The following is a 13,498-nucleotide window of genomic DNA, read 5'->3' as shown; positions in this document are numbered from 1 at the left end:
GAAGATCGCAACTCAGTGATGTCATAAATTTGGAACTGGTTACTCAATAAGAATTACCCTTTGCGCCCTTGTAGGAAACAGAATTATTTTATTTCAATAACTGGTTACCCTGGAGGGTCACCAGTTCTAACCATCATGACAGCGGCACCGGTTGTGTAGTGGTAAGCCTGATTGCCTCTCACCCCAGCAGGCCTTTCAATCCCAGTCGGCGTCGCCGGGATGTTCTGAGGCATAACATCTCTGATCACGCCTTTGGAAGAGAAGTAAAGCCGTTGGTCCCCGGTTCATGAGTTGATGTGTCGATAAGTAGGCTCCAGGTGTGGGAACTGCCTTCCTGGTGTCGGTAGCATTGGTGCTCAGCACGGAAAATATGATTGACGGAAAACAAATCAAGGAAAAAAAAAACACCATGACATCACTGAGCATTTCAATTAAAATCGTGAAAAAGGGGTTACTCACTGAATGAGTCAATGTTTCCTTAAAAATCTGCTTGAATATGACGAAATTTCGGAAATTTTTACCCAGTCTGATAAAAGTAACCAGTGTTGGCAAAATCATCAATCAAATGATATTTTTCCGCTCTCATACGGTCTCAATATCACGCGTGATATTGGATCAAAATATCATGCTTGATATTGATTTTACAAGCTCCTTTGATATTGCGAGTCTATTCACAACGTGCAAAAATCAAGCGGAGAGTTGACTAGACGCAAACATGATTCCGTTGCACATCGTTTTCTTAGAAAGAGAAAGTATAGTTTGCTATCTCTTGTTACTGTTCACCGATGGCAGACACGAAGTGACTGCTGCCAGCCGTTATGGAAGTTTCGTTTGCGTTCGGGTGTAAAGCAAAAGTCATTAAACTCAATCTCATCACAGTTTGTTGAGATTTGCAACTGGTGAGTTTTGTTAGCTTGATATTCCGAGTTGCAATATCATATCTTGCTAAATCAACCGCAGCTGTATGCTTGTTGATTTTTGTCTACGAAAATCAAGCGTGATCTTGGGCGTTGGTGAGATTTGATTTTTTGATATTTTCCCAACACTGAAAGTAACTCAGTACCTGAGTCGAATTGCATTGTATTGCGTAGCGCCATTGGGCACTGAAGGAGTACCCGTAAAACAAATCCAAATTCAGCAATGTTCAAATGCAATTTTAGCTATTCAACTACGAAGTTTTTCTTAGAAAATCAGGGAAAAATTCACTCATTCACTAAGTAACCCCTTATTATTTTTTGAGTCATATTCGTCTCAATTTTGAGTTAATGTCATGGACAATTTTTGAGGAAAATTTTTCTCACTTTCTACTATTTTGAAAGAAATCCTTCTCAATTTTGAGGTAGTATCATCGGCCGTGTACGGCGTCTAACGATGTGACTTTTATAACCACGGAAACGGCCGTCTCTCTCTCTGTTCTGTCTTTTTCAACCCGTTCAGCCTTCAAGTTTTATTTCTAAAAAAAAAAATATGGAAAACCACTTCATTTCTTAAATTTTTTATGGGACTGCATTACCTTGTTTGCTGACTAATTGGGTTTTCATATTTATATTGTTACTAAGTCTAAAAATTACCTTTGCATTTCGGGATTCGAACTGACAGTCGCTGATTCACAGGCGTCATCCATACCTACTGAACCTCTTAAGCATATGTGTGGCAAAAGGTATGATCATCAACTTGAAGCACGTCAAATTTAAGTTTAATAATAGCATCCGGAAGAGATGCAGAATTGTATTTAATCAACAAATGATGACGGTAAAGTATTCCTCTCTTTTTAAAGCGCAATTAACGCAAAGTGAACACAAGTGCGAGATTTATTTCGATGGTTATTTGTATGCTATTTTCGTGCCATAATTGCGTTATATTTTTGCAAAGCGGTCTGAAAATGCAGTGCAATATAAAGTCGTCTGACTGTTGAAACACTGGAATACAAATGATAACACTTCTAAAGTCATAGAAGTACACTTCTAGCTGAAGCTATTCCTAAAAAGCTCCTCTTCCTTGTCTGTACAGGTGGCACTTCTTGGGATAAGAAAATCCCTGAAATGCAACGAGTGACACTGACGACAGTTGACAAAATAGGACAATAGATTCCTATTATTATATCAGACTATCAACATATTTGTAGCGCATTGCTGATTTGTGCAGTAGTGTTAAGCTTAAATAAGTCTTGTTCAATCTTTAGATCAGCTAGCGTATTGAGGTTGAATCATGGGGATACAATTCACTTTATGCACTACTAATCAATTATATATTCAGCCTGGTGCTAATTAGCTTTATTTACCTTAAATCAACCAATAGCTAGCCTCTCTTCTTACTGTTCAGCTTGAATTATTACTTGGGCAGCTTGCAATCCTTGCATTCATCGGATACCAACCAATCACGCATTGACGCATCTTACCCATCACTACAAAGCCAAGTCCACTTACTCCGCAGTCCCACGTGCCACGGTGTACCTTATCTCAAGTTAATTTCGACCTGTATTGTTTGAGTTACAGAGTCACGTAACTGGAATCTCTTGAACATGTTAAAGTTTATTATATCTTCCAGTAATGACAATTGACTAATGTAATGGAAAATGGTTAGTAGGATGTCTTAAAATGCAAACATTTAAAGCTGGCTGTAATCCCTCGTTAAAACTAGACATACTTTTGCAATTTTACAAGTATAAAATGGTCAGGATTTTGGAATTTACTCTAAATACGTTCAAATTTCGAAAACAATCAAAGTTTACTCATTCACTTTTCCAAAGCCGGCCTAATAGTTAGTTATAATTATAGAAGATCGTGTTTGATGAAAAATTTGTTCTACGCATATGATCAAATCTCAAAGATTACTGAGTTATTGAGCTTTTCAATTCACACAATTATTGCCTCCATTGGACAGCTTAGAAATGTTCCTACTTAAAAGTGTTCTTTCTACTTCAAGTAACCTGCATTTAGTTACTGTTAAAAGATAAGCATGTCTAAAATTGGTGTTTTTCTTTGTGTTTAAAGCGTATTTTTTGTCTTACCAAAAGATGTCTCCACACCGCGTTCTAGAACTCTCTGTTTGACACCAACTTTCTATCTCGTTTAGTTTTGTTGCAATTTTGATCTAAACACATCATGTTGGGTCGTTAATTAACGGTTGCATAATACACGAATTCAACCCCACCATGTGACGTATGTATGCAGTGCTTACAAAACACTTTATTGCCGTGTCTTGATCAGTCTGATAAGTCTTGATAGAGCTGGAATTAGGGCAAAACAACTTTTGTAAACAATGACTTCTCTAGGGGAAGTTTTCGATGACGCGAAGGGGAAGTTTTCCCCTAACCGATGGTGATGTTGATTTGAGTGAGCGAGTCTTGGCTTTCTAGAAATGATCGAGAGAAGTCATTGTTTACAAAAGCTCTATCTAAATGCAGCTTAAAGCTGTCCAATGGAGGCGATAATATTGTGTAAGTAGCATATTTTTTTAGTTGGAGCTGGATTTATAGCAAGCATAGACCAAAATAGATGAGATTTGATCATATGCGTAGAATAATTCTTTTGTGGCGTAAACAAAACTGAGTTTTATCGAAATCTCATCAGCTGAACTTTTGGGTAAAATTTGAGCAATTCAGTTTAATACGTCGAAATTGATATTATTTTAAAAAACGTTGCACAGAAAGTGAGATCCAGCCATATGAATTTGTGTTAACTGTATATCTTATGAAGAACTGCGTCATGGAATCATCCCAGATTTTCTGCTGAATTGGTGAAATCCCACATTAGTAAGAGTATACTGTCTTCAGTTTCAAACGTCGATCAAGTGTTGATTAGTCCTAATTAGCATAGTATATAACGCCCAGGGTGTATAATTAATAACCATTTTCCATCAATCTATTGTGGCTCTAGACGGTCATGCAAAATGTGAAGCGTGAACAAAAGGCAACCTCTTGTGCGATATGAATTGGATTAATCTGTATGCTGCTTTTCCTTTCAACCCAAACCTGCCTCGTTACCTTCCCGGGCAGAGAGGGCAAAAGCGAGAGAGAGAGAGAGCACATTGATAAGTAGTCCTGGTCCCGGTCCCGGTCCGCTGGAAAGGCGCTTTACATGGTGCTTTCGTTCGTTGGAGCATAAATTCGTTTTGGCGAGATATGAAAAAAGCATAAAACCATTATCTTCAAAAACGTCAACGCCAGAAATCAGAGCTTAAAGTTTCTATTTTATGGTAATTGAATCGGGCTGGTTTCCACTCGGCTCTTGCTCGGTGTGTGCGGTAAAGTGTTTGGCCTGCCGGAGTAGGCTACATCCACATCCACTCCGCGTTTGGTCGTTCTTTGCCAAACGGTCCCACTTATGGCAGGCGTCTGCAGGTCTACCCGGGGAGAGACAGGCTCCTATAAAAAGACAACGATAAACTGCGAACCGTCATCGGAGAGGATACAAGCGGGAGCCGAGGCATGGCATGGGATAGCTAGGAGAAGCGCTTTCTGGGGCAAAGCAAATCCCATCCCCAGAGCTACATACCCTTATCTTTTGTACGAAACAGTAGGTATGAACCTCAAGCGACGGCGACCCGCTTTTTTTCCGCCAGGTTTCCATGAGCCACGGATGTACGATAATAATCATAACGATGAACTGAGCGAAAGATGAACGAAATTTTCAGATTAAAATATGGATTCGCCACAAAATGTGGGTGCGGATGAAAGGATGAAGCATGTGCCAGCTGCACTGAGGGGATGTAAATGGCTCTTCCAGCATCGTAGGGTGAGCTTTTTTTAAATGACGTGCCATGCCCGTGCCGTAACGATCAGAATCGTTTATGGCCAAATATATACTAATGGGTGTCTAAAAACAATTTCTTGGAGAGCTGATCTGATTTGCATCGTTCTATATTCTTTTTTGGTTTTTCTTTTAAGCTAATACGTCGCAACTGGAAATTTACACCCGCCTTCATCTAAGTGTTCTTTAGATACTTCACAGATCTCAATTTATTATTGAGTCTTAAAATCGATTAATTTCTTTTGCTGACAAATCTAGCGTTCAAAATCATAAGGGACTAGCTGTGATGATCGAATGTCCCAAAACTGATTGGGAATAATTAGGGCTTCGATAGGGTTTAAGTTAGGGTTCCTTCCAACCATTTTTCCATGTACAATATCCAGCGCTCAGAATCGATCGATTCTCTTATCGATTTTCTCATTGAATTGTTGCAATTTTCCTTAATGTGCCCAATACAGTATAGTAAAAGGTTGTATTAGCTAGCAAAAGCAGCAACTAACGCACCGAGAAATTTTCATCCAATTAAATTGTTAGCAAAAGAGAAAATCGATAAAGAGAATCGATCATCGCAGCTAGGTCCTTATGATTCTGAACGCTAGATGTAGCTCATTAGTCCACCCATACTCTTCATCGATTTTCTCTTTGCATTTCTACAGAACTAATTTTCTGAAATGTACAAAAACAGTCCCAATGTTGCGTTTTTCTGAAACATGAAATCAATAAATGTTATTATGATATTTTGTACTTGTAATTAACAAGCAGAGCTTGTAAAGTATGTGCTTTGACCAAGGAATCACAAATTGTTTTATCTTTATAAAATTACATACACACCAAAAAAATGTGAATTTTACTGGCGATGTAAACATCCATGCATGCCAACATTCATGCCTGTAAACTTCCTTTTCACGTAAACTAGAAGCTTGCAAGAAATGTTGCAAACAAAGATGGACAGTTGCATACAAAATATGGCATATTGCATGACATGTCTCATAAATTTACACGATCTGTAATGTAAACTTGCATGATATATGACGCTCCATTTATGTGCATCATAGTAACGGAAATTTACACTACTTTTTTTAGCAGTGTACGATATACGAGCCAAATAATAATGGGTGATCAGCAGACAACATAGGAGAAGTACCAGCTAAAATAGCACAATAAAAACTAACTTCTGCGATGTGCTCCAAACGAGAAATTCGAATTTGAAAATTGTTCCAATACCATTCTGATGAAAATTTCAATGTTACTGCAACATTCCTAGCGGACATTACTAATGGAATTCTAAATTCCTATGGAATAGAAGTCGTAATTTTGAGTTGTATTCCAGTTCAGTTTATACTCAGAACTTCTGAGAAGAGGTTAATGGAAATGGTGAGGTGAGTTCTAAGGATATTGAACGGTATTTTGAGAAAAATTCCTGTCTAGAATTCCAAATTTTCAGGAAAATTTCATTTAATCTTTGGGAGTATGCAATGAAAATTTTGTAAAGGATTCAATTTCGGATATAGAAGCTTTTAAAATAACTCAAATTTTCATAACTCTTGCACATACACAAGTTTTCAAGATAGTGGTCTAAGTAAAAATCTGATTATTCTGGATCGAGTTAAAATTTTCCAAGCTGGAAAGATCGTGGACAACGAAAACTTTGCATGCCACAATTTTAATATTTTGAACCAATTTTTCAATTTTGGCACTTGAAATAAGAGATCTCTAAGACAAACAAATTAAGAAAATTGTGCGGCTTCGAGAAATTTTCAGATTTTGAATATATTTGAAGTAAGTTCACAGTCCTAGAAAAAATCAAATATTTCAGAAACGTAAACAACATTTTCTAATCTTGGACACAGATGTTTTTTTTTTCTAAAATCTGTTCTTGGAATATTTTGATTCCAGATTTAAAATCCGAAAAAAATACAATACAATGGACTAAGAGAATAATTCAATATTCTACGACATGCTTTGTTTTCGATGTTTGGGTGAAAATAAGTGACTTTATATTGACTGACTTGCAATTAGTGTCCTAGCCACTATAAAGTGACCTGTTACCAGCCCTGCATTAGTGAGTGAATTTGTGTTTTTTCAGTATAAACCTCAGTACTTTTGTCAGTAAATCTGTAAGTTAATGTGCAAGATATTGTTACATTATATTCAATGATCATCAAATTTGTAAAACGGTTACTAAATTTGTATTTTAGTTTTTCCATAAAATTAGTAAGAAAATTTGCTTTTTTTTCAGTGGATTTATTAGTTCATTTGCAAGTGGCTTTTTACGTTAGTGAATTTATCAGTATATTAAATAGTTTTTTTAGTCCAAATATCAGTAAATATGTTTATTTTTCAGTAAATTTAACAGTCATTTAGTAAGCCGGTTTGTTAGTAAATCTTTCAGTTAATATAAGGGAAATGGATGCAATGTGGGCCTAAATGCCCTAATTTGGGCCCATACATGAATTCAGCAATCGACTAAATTTTCAATAACGAAAAAAAAAACTACATTAGTACCGTCTCAATGATGCGTTCAACTAGATAAAATTGATAAATAGCAGATTTTTAGCGATGAGCCCAATCTTAGATCCATAGGTCAACATTAGAGTCATTTCCCCTATCAGTTATATTTTCCATAAACTTGTTTGTACATTTGGTAGCAATTTATCGAAAATTATTATTTATCAGTGAATTTACTTAATCTATTGTCCCTAGATTTGACAGTTTATTCATTTTTATAAAATTTTCAGGAAATTGGAAATAAAGTTTGTTAGTGAATTAGCAAATAAATTTGTAAGTACATACTTAAGAGAATTTGTCAGTAAACTTAATAGTTTTTTTTTTTCAGTACAAACATTGGAACGTTTGTCAGTTAGTCTAGAAGCTTATTTTTCAGTTAATTTATAAGTAAATTTTTACTAACAATAAATACAACTACTCCCTTAAAAACTCTCATCTGAATGTGTACTGATTTCTGATAACAATTTACCAGCAAAATTATTATAAGAAAATTTTCATAGGCCGAGAATCTTGCTTTGTTCATTTGACAATCCTAACAAATCTAATATTTCCAAATTGTTAACCTTAATCACATTGACTGTTTTAGGCAACCAATATGTATACTGTAATTTCATTGCATTTTCTCGCCAAACGCTTCGCTGAATGTTTTCCAACGATTCCTGAGCCACTCAGCATCAATCTGATTACGTTTTTACGACTGAGCAAACGCTTTTCTAGAAATGAAACATACGCGCTACAAAACGCTGCTGATTTCAAGTTGCCGATAATAGAACATGAGATTAACATCCAATTCAAATGGAAAGGTTGCCGAAGGAAAAGAGGTGGCCGACCATAGTCACACTCACCTGAGAAGTTTAAAGCGTTGTAAAAGAGTCTTGAACAGTGCTGAGATTTGTCATTGTCATTGACAGTCTTTCGCGTGATATTATCAAAATTGTATTTCACATAGTCACTGTGAGACTTGATCCTCAAAAAACCTTGGTCGAAATCTCATTAATTTTTTCGTCAATGACAAAGATTCATCTGGTAACAAAAAGTGTAATGTCATGCATTCTGAGCACATTATTGTTATCCAAGCCGTTCAGGACGTAGATGCTTGTTCCCTTTAACGGCTTATGTAATTGTTTTGCTCAACTTATTTATATTGGTTTCAAGTTTAGCTAATACAAAAATCTGCACATGTTCTTCACTGACAGCATTGTCATTGACAATTGACATAGTTTGCTTTGACGATGACTGTTAGCTCAAATGAGTGACCAAAGCAGAATTTTGAACATCACCGTGTATTGTCGAGATTTTGCAGCACTGGTCTTGAAACAGTTTTGGACAATTCTATCAATTGGAATGAATATAATCAAACCAACACTGCATATGTGTACGAGAAAATGTCCATAGAAGTGCAGACGCTGCTTAGATTGCCGAGAATACGTAAGTTCCCCTTGTTTGTAAGTTAAAAAATAAAAAAATAAAAAATAAATGATTTTTGTGGTATCACTGTCAATTAAAAAATTTGGCTTATTGAACTACTTAAAGTTTTTGGCCCATTTTTTTTTCAACAAAAAGTATTACTCTGTAACTTGAAAAAAATTCAGGGGTGTAAACCCAATTTCTAACATCGCTGCCTGGCAATATTTATGCAGTAGGTAGTATGACGTCACATTTTCTGTTGTATTGAAATGCAGGAAGAAAAGAGATGGTTAAACTTTCCTCACCTCACCAAACTTTCCTTATGAAACATGTACAGTTTTGGTGTGATGACATGCACTTCCAATGAATTTTACAAATACATTTAAAAAATGATGATCGAAGGATATATTAAAAAGAAGAAGTAAACATATTATATACACTTTGTCGAACCTTAATCTATGCTGAGTTGGTTGCACTTTCCGAGTCCAGTCGCAACCAGCTTCTCTGGTCGGAATCGCCCAGGTGATCATTGAGCCAGTGACAATGCACAAAGCAACGAAATATTTGCAAACATCGATACTCGGTTCAACTTTGAGCGAAAATTGATGTCAACCGCTAACAAAAGTCGTAAGACGAAATCAATGGACGCTGTTATGCTCATTAAATTCCAAACACCATAACAAATTTAAGTACAACAATTACAGGATTGTTAATCGTTGTCATGGCAACCACATATACAATTTGTACAGCATTATGACAACTTGAACTAAAGATAGAGCGACCGCAGTGAAATTAAAAAAATATCATATAGTATTTCGTCATAATATTAAATCATCCCCAAGTAACATTGCAAGTTTTATCGTGGTTTTCAAGCATTCTACAACGCATGGTCTACTGAACTTGCATAAAATCCAAATTGTGACTTGAGTTTGCCTCTTAGCCTATAGATAATAAATATATGATGCACAAACTAAGAAGTAACTACTTTACACGAGACGTAATGCGTATTGGACTTAAATAATGGAACGTAAACAAACATTTCATGTAAAATTATGTGTTTTCAAACCGAAACATACGCCACTCGACGAAGAGAACGTTTGATTGAATAGATTTTCTCGTTTCTTTCAACTGATTCTTATGTCAAAAAGGCCGTCTGTATGTGTCGGTCTCAGGGCACTGAAATTTACATTACTTTTTTGTAGAGTGCATAAGCTCATATTTCGGGACTAAAACTGGAGCGTGACCTTTTAGTTTGGTTTGATATTTTTTTCGTATTATCTCCGTACAAAATTGTCAGGTTATTTTTTAAGACTAAAATAAACAAATTGAGGTTAACTCAAAAGTAATGAAAAACCATATGGGACTGATATGCGACTATTGACACGATACTTTGATTGAAACTATTCTTTCTTTTAAAAATGGAATTATCTGTAGAACGTCGTTGGAAGACAGAGGATAAATTGTAATCGTATGAACGATTGCATAATTCACTAACATCTTGAATTTGGGAAACGTTACAAATATTAATTTAACAAAGCCTCTTCTTGTTGGATGCATGAGTCAAAACTGTCCACCTTTCATTTCGACTGTCATTTTCCAAAGCTTGTTATCGAATGTTCCCATCAGTAGTGTCCAAAGTTTTAAAACCTTTTCATTCAAATGCATGACTATAATAATTTTGTTCAACAAGTACTTTTTTAATGGCGTCCAACTCCAATTTCGGCCTGCTTAATCTTTCCTCGGAAAACGACTCAAACACAGCTCAAGAAACAATTAACATCCACCTGTGAGCAAATGTGTCAGCCATAACATTAAAGTTTGAGCTTTATGGTTCGCACTTGACTTTACACGGCCAGTTTTCCCTTCCTATACCTTGAGCCATCATCATCATCGGCGTCGAAAGAGCTTCCGCTTCCGTCTTCTTTAGAACTGGAAAACTAGGTGATACAGAAGAAGCCAGGAAAGTCGTAAACGTGCTTGGCCACGTATAGTTGAGACGAAAAAGATCCCGACGCCGTTTTTAACGTTCACCTTGGCAGCCATTCCGGATTTCGGATTATAATTAACAGGTGAGAGATTACCGTCATTTTCATGGCTTTATCTTGCCGAACGACACGGCAAAAAGTTGTTGCAGCTATTCCGGGGTAAGCCGTACTCAGCAGCAAAGAAACAGCACCTAGCAGAAAGTTTTGTTCTTATTCCGTTAGATTTGTGCTTATTTTAGTAGAACGTTCCTACTCGGAACCATTTCCGTGGATTGCCATCAGAAATGAGCAAAAGAGGCTTTGGCAATGGGCGAGGGAGTTATAACTGTTTTTCTTTTCATCCACCTTCCCCGATACCAGACGGTTAGCCGACTTTCACTGAAATGGCAGGTAGGTGTAGGTACCTTCAAGCAGTCACGATTCGATCCGCATGCTAATGCTATAAGAATAGATTTCCTTGTCCAACACACCGGTTGACTAGCACAGCCACAGGATATATTTCAAACAGACACGAACTGCGGGAGTGTTAAGCCAATCGAAGCAAGGGAAGGGAAAGTGTTGGGACCAGAATTAAGGGTGCTTCATGGTGAAGATGTATAAAAGTGTAGTACAGGATACAGGTAGGGAGATCATGAATCGATGATAAAAAGATTAAAGTCCCTTGGGTGACATTTTAGCTCGGGGAAGGTAAGAAAGCGAAGGCAACAATAATAATAATGTAATCCAGATTTCATAAAACACAACGAAAATAGCGTGTCCTCTGTTTGGTATGAGATTTATTGAAGTGGAAGCTCTATTCGGGGATGGAATGTTCCCAGCAGAGCAACGCTGATTATGGCTAGGATCGAGCTTGGCACCGTGCACGTTCGGCGGAAGATGTACTCTTCCGGTTCCAGTGGATTGACTTGCTTCCAAGATGGTGGATAACCAGAAATTCCTTCGCTACCCATGATTGATGTTTCTTTTATTTGACGTTCGTGCCACCGAGAGTCTAATGAGATAAGTGCTTGATTGATCGTTGATTATTCGCTTTCATGACACTGTCTGCTACATCTGGCATCGGTTGATGTTGTTCTGTTGATTGACTTTGTGTCCTGCCAAAGAAGCTGTATGTGCGGTGCGAAACAAAAAAGTTTTGCGCAACCCAGAGTAACAAATTGAATCCATTCCGGAAGTCAATCAATGGGATAGACTCGGATGAAATTGTTTTGCTAGAAAGTATCGTATGAACATGATTTCTTCTTGAGCAGGCGTCATGGAATGTGCAAACCTGAATGTGAAACGTGCTGACTTTAGGCGTTGGTGATATATGTTTGCGATGATAGACTAACGACATTTTCTAATCTGTTTGTATAACTTTACTTCAAACAATTGATCGTGCATGGACAACATTTGTTAATGTTTATTTTACTGAACTAAGCATAATGGTAGAGGAATGGAACGACCAGATAGGTTTATTTGACCCAAGAAGTAGGCAAAAGTTCGAAATCTGGAATGCATACATCTCATCCTTTTTTGTTTTTTTTTTAGTTACAATATATCGTAGCCATCACACACACGGTAAGAATAAAGAACCCAACGGTGAGTTCACTTTTACCAACTTTTGACTAGTTTTTCTCCCTTTCTCCTTCTAATGTTGCTAAAAATGGTGAAGCAAAACCACCCCGCAGGGCTAGTAAAGTGTGGGAACCCAACGTTGAGTACAATCATATTTACCTACTTTTGGATACAACTAACTTACTTTAGGGTAGAAAGCGAGTGGAAAATTACTTAAAAATTGCACATAAGTATATGAAAACTACTTTGACCCACTTTACATGTTTTTGGCTTCCTGCACTACAGTACCGAGATGAGTGAAAAGAACTTACTTTTAGGTTCTTTTTCCTAACCATGCAGTTACCATTCTGAACCTTTATAATGCTTTTCTAAACCCACCCAACTGTCATTATTGGAAGCTTTAGAGTAATCAAAAAAGTGCATCCATTCAACCAATGCGGTAAAAAAAAAAAAAACTAAAAATTCGTATGAAAGTTATTATCTTTTTGCATAGTTATTTCAAAGAGTAGATAGAATAATCTTCAACAGCTTCCAGGTATTAACCACTTCATTCGAGCAGTTAAAATGACGTAAACTACCGCTCAAACTTTGAAATAAAACATTATTTTGAGATTTTTTCTTCTAGAACAACGAGTAAAATAGTCATTAGTTGAGCAATTCATAAAAAATAGAAATTAGTTGGTCCAGTTTTGTGAAATGGCTGGTAGAAAGTCACGTCAAAACTGCTTGACAAAGTGGTCAATTCCTCTTCTTTGGATTTATTACGTACCTAATGGGACTGTTATTCGAGCCCTTTAACAGTTGTTCCAGATTTCAATTGAGAGCTTTCTAAGCTAGATCAATGTTTTAAGTAGTATTATTTTGTGGCAAGTACACTCAACCGGGAAATGTAAGAATATATAACAGATTTGCATGAAAAGTACGCAGAATTTTCAGAGTTTCGCGACATGAACAGATTCTTTAATGTGCTCCACCTTCATGTGGAAGGTATTTAACAAAGCCGGCGCCGGTAGTGTAGAGGTAAGCGTGACTGCTTTCTAACACCCCAATGGGTCTGGGTTCAATCCCAGTCGAGGTCGGTGGGATTTTTCTGAGGCATAAAAATCTCTGGTCACGTCTTCCTTCGGAAGGGAAGTAAAGCCGTTGGTCCCGGCCCATGTGTGTTGAATGGGTGTGATATCCTACGCAGGTGTGGAAGCTGCCTTCCTGTACATTCGATTGCCGTCAATGGATGGCAATCGATGTCCGTCGGTGATTGGCACTAGATTGCGGAACAGAGACCGACGTTAA

General features: G+C 37.0%; 1 protein-coding gene across 1 annotated transcript in view; it reads left to right on the top strand.

The window, feature by feature from the left end:
• nAChRalpha1 (nicotinic acetylcholine receptor alpha1) overlaps nucleotides 1-13,498 on the top strand; it is a 269,161-nt gene that overhangs the window by 114,860 nt on the left and 140,803 nt on the right. The window lies entirely within an intron of this gene.

Source organism: Ochlerotatus camptorhynchus, unplaced genomic scaffold (assembly GCF_037179485.1).
Source record: "Ochlerotatus camptorhynchus isolate MF236.1 unplaced genomic scaffold, CSIRO-AGI_Acam_v1.1 ptg000458l, whole genome shotgun sequence".
Lineage (NCBI taxonomy): Eukaryota > Metazoa > Arthropoda > Insecta > Diptera > Culicidae > Ochlerotatus > Ochlerotatus camptorhynchus.
Note: the sequence above shows the minus strand (reverse complement) of the source record. Positions and strands in the feature narration are given on the sequence as shown.